Here is an 8,076-nt window from a genome sequence, read left to right as displayed (position 1 = left end):
TCCAGGTGCAGCTGAATTGACAACTCCGCTGTTAAGGCTTTCAAGTGTTCTTTGTCTCCCCTTGTGTCGAATCAATAAATTGGGTTTTACTTCCCTCGAAGACTGTTGCGATCCCCTATACTTGTGGGTCATCATTCGCCACCCAGCAGGCGCAGCCAACACCCGTGTCGGTGGACGACTTCGACGACGCGCCAACAAAGCCTGCGAAGAAGAAGGGGGAGAGCCACAGGACACAAGGCTTCGTCGACGAGGAGGACAAGTGCTTGTGCGAAGCATGGCTTGCATCGAGCAATGATTGCATTAATGGCGCGCAGCAAAAGGGCAAGGTCTATTGGGCCAAGGTCTCGCAGACGGTACAACGAGACCAGGGCGGCACCCGCCCTACAATATCACAAGCCCTCGGACGTTAGAGTCCCTCCGAAAAAGATGGAACTACATCAAGCAAGAGACAGCCAAGTTTTGCTCGGCGGTCGAACATGCTCGTTAACAACCCCGTAAGCGGCGCCGGCGTCATGACAGGTGGTAAACACGATAGAACCATCATCATTCAACACTATGTGCATCATTCTATGTACATCATTGGCGGCTATGAATGCGGGTATCCCGCGCCTTGGAGAAGTTCGGGCGACGCATAAGAAGGGCTTCCATATGGTCCATTGCCGGAACGTGCTCAAGAACGCCAACAAGTGGATGACAAGCTATGCGGCCTACAACGAAGCCGTGAGGAATGGGACAGCGATCAACCTCGACGGCGAGGACGACGATCAAGGCCGTCCGGCCCTTCCACCTCGTCCACGAGGCCACAAGGCTACCAAGGCCGATCTACGGCGGGAGGCGCAGGCCCTTGCGTTCACCATGAGCATGGAGAAGATGATGGCCGACAATCGTGCCGCCTTGGCTGCTAGGGACGAGAAGAGGCGTCTGGAAAAAGAGGCCGCAGCTGCCATCTACCACAACCTCGCCAAAGAGGTAATTGAGGTCCAAAAGGCAGACGCCGAGGCTAGGAGGATGGACGCCAAGGCCAAGATCCTTGCGGAGGACACTAGGATCATGCTAGCCGACTTGAGCAGCGTCGACGACGACACCAGGGCCTGGTTCATGAAGAGGCGCGCCGAAATCCGCGCGCGAGACGCCTGATCGCCGCGCCATGCGCCCAGCACCTTGGCCTCCTTTTGGACATTTTTATTGCTGCACAGGCCTTGTTGTGCCCCTTTTGGTCTCCACTTTGCGCAGTCCGATATGCAAAGTGGGGTGAACTTGTTTGAGCCCTCAAAATGCGGCTGTAAATTTGGTGCAAAAGTTTATACGTGCTTCTATTTTTTGAATTCTGGCCTGCGCCCAAACTGCATCGCCCCGCTGGAGCCAGCCCCAGACGCAAACGGACACGCTTTCCGCGTCCGCCTCGCGACGCAAACGGACGCCCGTGGATATTTTAGGTGTCCGAAATACGTCGCGCCGCTGGAGATGCCCTAAGCATGTAACCCTTTACGGCAAGCGCGACTATGAAGTTCCATAGCCTCTCTTAGTCCGGCAAGAGGACAAGTATCTTAGCTGCATGCGTACCATGCTAGTGCAGGACCATGACATGATTTGAGGACAACGCATGGTTAGCCCTACATTCAACCTGACGCCCATCGAGATCTGAATTCAGACGCGTTGCTTCCACGGCCGGATGTGAGTGTGCAACAAACCGGTGGAGCCCAGATCCACACTCAAACTATTATTTTTACTAGATTTAGATGTGCGCCTTGGCGCACGATCCCGTGAAATTCGTGTCGGTGCACACTTTGTATAACACTGCTAAAATTTAGGTGGAATATGATAATCCATTTATTTGATTTTAGAAAATGAAGTCGACATAATGATCTTAGGATAAAGCACAGGTATATTATATTATAGTAGCAAACACTCATGGATATATTATATTATAGTAGCAAACACTCATGGATATATCAAGAGCAACAGAAGTGCAGAAGGAACATCCACATAAACTGAGCCATCTACTAAAGGAATAATTTGACGTCAAATCGAGTTAACGAAATCCACAAGAGCAATGCCATGAGGATCCTTCTCCAATGTTCTATCTATATCTACTTTATATATATCATTGTAGCTAGTGAATGTATACCTGAAATAGTAAAAAAGCACATTGTCAGCCAAAAAGAGAGATAAACATATTTTTTTCACTGTCAGGAAAATCAAGAGGTTAAGTGGTCAAGTCCTACCTCTTTATTAGTTCAGCTACACTTTTCCCAACCAAGTGTTTGCAACTTCCCATAATTACTCTCAGAGTGCCTTGATTGAAGATGGCAGATTCTAAGACCAGCTCAATCTCTACAAAAGACCAAAAAATTAAGGTTGATCAAAATCTTGATTAAAAGTAAGATGAATCTTCACATGGATTATAAGAAATAAATAATTGTAAAAACTCACCTAGGGTCTAGGACAATGACAACCATCAAGAGAGGAACCATGGGTGGTCGGAGAGAGGATCACACGATGCTGCCTCTTCTCACATTCTATGTATACGCTGATAATTGTATGCTTTGAAATCTAGTAATTATAAGCAATTGAGGCTTCACTTGGAATGATATAAAATTTGTATATCCACAGGTATTTTAATTTTGCATCCATTGCTAGCAGCATGAAGAGAAAATTGCCTCTTGACATATACTTGAGCAACATCATGTATTGCCATGGTGAAGAAGTGGTCTAGTATCAGGAGTGCCCTGAGGTGATCATATGCTTGCGTTTTATGCCTCCTAGTGAGGAACCATAAGAAACAAATTGTATAACCAGTTAATTATTTTAGATCACAACCCTGCCCTTTTCGATGCGTGGCTAAGCTCTCGGCATTTCTAAATTACAGTCAGGTCAGCTAACCAGTCCCAGGTAAATATTTGTTAATGAATTCAGAGATGGCAGGCTTCGAATCGACTCTTTCTTTGGCACCGAGTCGACACGGAACAAAAAAATCCCCAGAAGTAAAGCATTTCAGATTGAGAATATTTGGGTCAACATCTAGGATTTAAAGAAACAGTAAGTAATGCTTGGAAAATACCTGTTAAAAGCAACAATCCAACAATTATTCTGAATACTAAACTGAAAAATGTAAGAACTGCATTGAAAGAATGGAACAAATACTTGTCTCAGCTATCTTTATTTGTTGAAAAATGTCAAATGGTGCTTGCTCAAGTTGTTGAATTAGAGCAATAAAGAATCCTCACACTTCCAGAATGGAACTTCAACAAAATTTTAAAATCGAATATATGAAGGCTGCATTCCTACAAGCAACAATATCGGGAAAAAAGATGTGCAGAGAAATGGAAAGAATATGGAGATGAACATACTAAATTTTTCGATAGTGGCAACAGAAAGGCATAGAAGAAATGCTATTGCTTCTATTACTCTCGCAGGTTTATGTTGGAAGATCACTTGCCCTATTTCAAGATTGTAACAAAAGATTAGAAGTCACTGATCTACACCAAATGAAATTTGATTACACAATCTATTCAATTCTATTCCTAGCCTTGAAAATATATCTAGTCCTTTCTCTGAAGAGGAAATTGATAATGTTGTCAAGAAAATACCTAGTGACAAAGCTCCAGGTCCTGATGGCTTTAACTGCTGTTTTCCTAAGACTTGTTGGGATATTGTGGCTCCTCAGTTCGATAACTTACTGCAGCAATTTTCAGAAGGAAAAGTTATCTTGGGCAGCATAAATAATTATCTAATAACGTATATCAAAAAAATAGTTCTCCTACAGGGGTAAATGATTACAAACCCATATCGCTATTAAACTCATGCCTCAAACTGGAATGGAAATCCATACATGATACTGCCATGTTTTATTGATGTATTGAGTTTTAGTGTTTCTAGCTGGTGTCCTACCAGATCAGTTACATCAACCTGCGGGAGCAGATTTTGTACACCATGAACCCAATTATTTTTACTGCTGCTCTCACACTTGAACTAAATCAGACCTTGTGTTGTGCTCAAGCCAAAGCAGCATGTCTCTCGTGAACCTTTCCCTGGCTCGGGCGACTCTGGGGCTCTCTTTAGACACCATATACCACACGTGCAAGTATTTTTAAGCATCACGTTAGAACTCATGTTTTATTAACTCATAATTTATCATGGCCCGATCATGCAAAACCCTTGGCAATACGATAATAACATACTTTAGTCATGGCCAAATTAGGGAGTTTAGCGGTTTACCATACATTACAATAAAGTGAAAAGATATGATCAAGAAAGAAAAGGCCAAACAAAGAGAGCCCTTGGTAATGCAGGGTTGGGAAATCAAATTTGTAAAAGCATACTTTACTTGAAGTATCACAACTAATCACTCAAAACATAGGGAGAACGTATGGGAAAATACATATGGAACAATGAGGTCGATAGTTCAGATATGTTTATAGAAAGCATTAATTCTATTGCTTCATGTCATGCACAAAATTTCCATATCTTGATCATCCTTTCCTACAAAATCCACCGATCAATGATATATTATAAGATGAGTGGGTGATTTGTCAAAAAAGTTCAGTCCAGTCCCAGAGTTCTAAAAACACAAGAGGAAAACTATTAGTATGTTTCCAGGCTATTGTGGTTCGATGTCACAAGAAATATCCTCCAAATACCAGAACTCTAAATAGTTCTGAAGGCACATGAAAAATTTCACGCAAAAACATCATCTAAGAACAAATTCGTAAACTCAATACGCGAGAACTTAAACGTCCAGACATCTAAAGATCAGGCTGAATACCTGTTTGTCCTGAAACACTATGTCAGTGTATTTTACGGGACCATCATCGGTTCGTCCACAGTGATGCTACAGCCAGCCCAGGGTGAGCTCACTTGATCCTGAAATTCAGTTACTTTAATGTCTGTCTCAAATGGGCCATTTTCAGAACCGACAATTAAACAAAATTCTAGAGGCAAGGGATACAATCATACATAGATTGTAGATTAATGTTGAGTAAACTAAATTTAACCATGGGAAATTTTAAGACAAAGAACTCAAGATTATCCTTGAGTAAACTGGTTGATCACAGTTTTACACTAATCAGTAGACTGATTGGCCATACCCTTACATAGCACCACAAGCTGCACGAAATTGAATGCTGACTGCGCCTAAACCAGGAGCATATCACTAAGTAGAAGTACATATCATATAAATAGTTAAATACGACAGTGCCTAAACTGCTTACATCGTGTTTGCAAGTGGAGCATCCCTTAACATCGTGGAAGCAACTACCAATAGAAAGTACAGGTTATGTACGCATGACACTGTCGAAACTGAAAATTGTTTAAGATGATCACATTATACTTGAAAGCGGTGCAGCTTCTAATAGTCTGAGCACTGAGTAAATGCATGCAGTAGTCATAAGAAGGATGGATAGGTTGCTTAAACATGGTCACTGCTCCTACTCTAAAATTTAAATAATCAGCCCTTACCACGCGTATATTGATGAAAATATTACTAAATAATATGCACAAAGAGTCACTTCACTTTCACAAACTCAACCGAGTTGTGCACAATGAGATCCATACCTTTTAATATGGTTGTGCTCCGTTGAAAGTTAAAGAGTCTCCTCGCCCTAGGTCCATCTTTGGCAACCTCCCTATCTCCCCTGGCTCTATATACCTGCAGTTTACGAAAGGTCATACTGGCCTAGCTCACTAATAATCAATGTACAATCAAAATTGTTTTGTGTGAAATAACGGTGTAGATATAAGCATTCATTCTCTGTGTTGAATATGGTAGGCTAAGGAAACGACAGAAAACTGGCTGATATACTCAAAACCGCAATAAATCCCCATCTGAGAATTTGCAAACAGTAAGTTCAAAGAAAATGTCCTTCCTCATGCACTTGTAAAGCATATTTTATCGTGAAACACACTAATTTCTTCTAATGTGTATGCCAATTAAAATTCATTTACCTACTGCAGCACTGGTGAACACATACATACAAGTTGCAATAGTACACTTCAATCAGCTTGACTATTGAATAACATATGAAGAGGAAATCCGAAAATCCCGATAATGTGAGCACCATAGTGAAGCCATATGAGACATGCTCCTGCAAGTCCAAATCAACAGGTCTCTCCTCGGCTTGGTTACCTTGCTCGTCTAGTCAGCGAATCTATAAATACAGAACACAATGTAAACCTTGGAATGAATTCAGAAAGATAGTAAGAACTTGAGCTATAAGTTGGTTCAGAACTTGAGCGATTACATTCAGCATACTTTCAAAATAATAAAAGCAGAATGTCATATACAACCGAAATAACTAAAAACAACATGGTATTGAATCTGCAAGAACAAATTTAACTTGCACAAATATGAGAAAAGGTAGAAAATGAAAGAAAAATCATTTTCATACGCCTTTCTTATTTACGTCAACAATAAGAGGCAGATAATCTGGTGCATAATGTCTCTAAGCAATGTAAACAAATCCCAAATTCTCAATAGTTTCTATGAAAGCCCAAGCACAAAATAAAGTAATCCCTCTGTTCTAAGAAAGCCCATGCACAAAATAAATCAGTGACAACAAATTCGGAATGGAGGGAGTATTAAGCACTTTACAGAAGTTAAATTATTATTATACTTCACATGCATATTCAAATTTCAATGATGGCAATGTGCAAAATCATACCAAAATTTATTCTTGGGTTGAAGAGAACATCAAGGTTTAGAGTATGCTCATCGAGGTATTCTTCAGTAATATGAGATGCATGAATATCTCTCATATTTGTACAGTACTCGGGAGTAAATAATCAAAATGGCTCGTACTGCACCATACTTATACTCATCAAATGTACCACCTCCAAATACAGATCAATCTACAAAAAATAACCATTAGATTAGTCAGTTTGTGCAGCTGCCCAATCAACAGGTATTTCAAGTATGTGTAATGTATGAGAATCTACTAATTGATTACAAAAAAATAAACCAATCCACGATGGTTAGAGATAGAAAAACAGGAGCAAATCACCTTGGAAAACAAGGTCATCCAGCCTGTGCCGGAGCCGCATCACCAACCCCTGTTAAATCAACAGTGTTGATGCCATACCTGGGAGAAGCACTTCAGAGGCCGACGGCACGGGTCGAGTTACAGGCGCACATCCTGGCCACCGCAACCCCAGCTCCTGGAAGTAGGTGCAGATGGAGTGAGGCCTTAGGAACCAGACATGGGACCCGCGAGGAGACGCTGGTGATGTGGATGGAGATGAGGAGGCCGAACCTCTCAGCCGGACGACCGTCCTCCCCAATCTCCCGACAGTGCGGGAGGCCACGTAGATCATCCGCCTCCGGAGGCCGCATAGACCATCCTCCTAAATCTCTCGACAGTGCTGGAAACCACGTAGTGGCGCGGGAAGACGTTGCCCGGACTACAGCGTCCCCCATGAGGACGAAAGGGCGAGCTCGCTGGCCGGTCCACCAAGTACATTGGCTTCATGCCCCACGTCACAACCACTAGCTCACCACCATTGATATCCTGCAATGGAATCCCATGCCTGATAAGCATATCATCAAACAATTGGCCTGCAGCAATATCTCTACATCGGCAGATCCACCTTACCATTCAACCAGGGAGAAAGATCTCGAACCGGTGATGTGGAAGACCTACTTCTGGCTGAAAAAAGAAGGGTTAGGGTTCGGGTACTGGGGCAGAACCATGAGGTTCAGGTTATCAGCCTGCATCTGCCGGCCACGGAGCTCTATCCATTGTTCCCCCGGGGAAGTAGGGCGCGCGGCGGGTGGTGCGAGCAGCGGGCTGCCCTGCATCTGTTGGCCACAAGCCGAGCTCCTCCCTGGGACGACACGGCGGTGCAGCGCAGCGAGCAGCGAGATGGGTCGCGGCTCGAGCGGCGGCCTGCGCCTCGTCCCGATGTTGGCGATGCGACAAGCTCGTCCGGAGGATGGGGAGGCGCCGGGTCGACCAAGATGTGGTGGAGCAGAAGGGAATGGGCAGAGGTAGAGAGAGGCGCGGCGGCTTCCGTGCTCAGCAGAGATCGGTGGGGGTTGCTAGGATGGAGGAGGCGACGCGCGGAGAGAGGAACGGGGGTGGC

The 8,076-nt window shown here is 43.6% G+C and overlaps 2 long non-coding RNA genes across 7 annotated transcripts; both read right to left on the bottom strand.

Moving 5' to 3' along the window:
* Positions 1-1,925: 1,925 nt before the first annotated feature.
* On the bottom strand, positions 1,926-2,623 carry LOC124673828. The gene is made up of 3 exons (XR_006992838.1): positions 2,434-2,623; positions 2,226-2,334; positions 1,926-2,128 (listed from the first exon to the last, which is right to left on the bottom strand). It is a non-coding gene; the product is annotated as an uncharacterized LOC124673828 (long non-coding RNA).
* Positions 2,624-3,461: 838 nt separating this feature from the next.
* LOC124673827 lies at positions 3,462-7,723 on the bottom strand. 6 transcript variants are annotated; one of them, XR_006992836.1, is made up of 7 exons: positions 7,587-7,717; positions 7,248-7,502; positions 7,077-7,152; positions 6,660-6,846; positions 5,554-6,146; positions 4,766-4,863; positions 3,462-3,679 (listed from the first exon to the last, which is right to left on the bottom strand). It is a non-coding gene; the product is annotated as an uncharacterized LOC124673827 (long non-coding RNA). The 6 variants fall into 6 exon arrangements; XR_006992834.1 differs by having other exon boundaries at positions 6,660-7,152; positions 7,587-7,723; XR_006992833.1 differs by lacking the exons at positions 7,248-7,502; positions 7,587-7,717 and having other exon boundaries at positions 5,554-5,647; positions 5,944-6,146; positions 6,660-7,238.
* Positions 7,724-8,076: the final 353 nt, after the last annotated feature.

This window comes from Lolium rigidum, chromosome 7 (genome assembly GCF_022539505.1).
Source record: "Lolium rigidum isolate FL_2022 chromosome 7, APGP_CSIRO_Lrig_0.1, whole genome shotgun sequence".
NCBI lineage: Eukaryota > Viridiplantae > Streptophyta > Magnoliopsida > Poales > Poaceae > Lolium > Lolium rigidum.
This window is presented reverse-complemented; position numbering and strand designations above follow the sequence as displayed.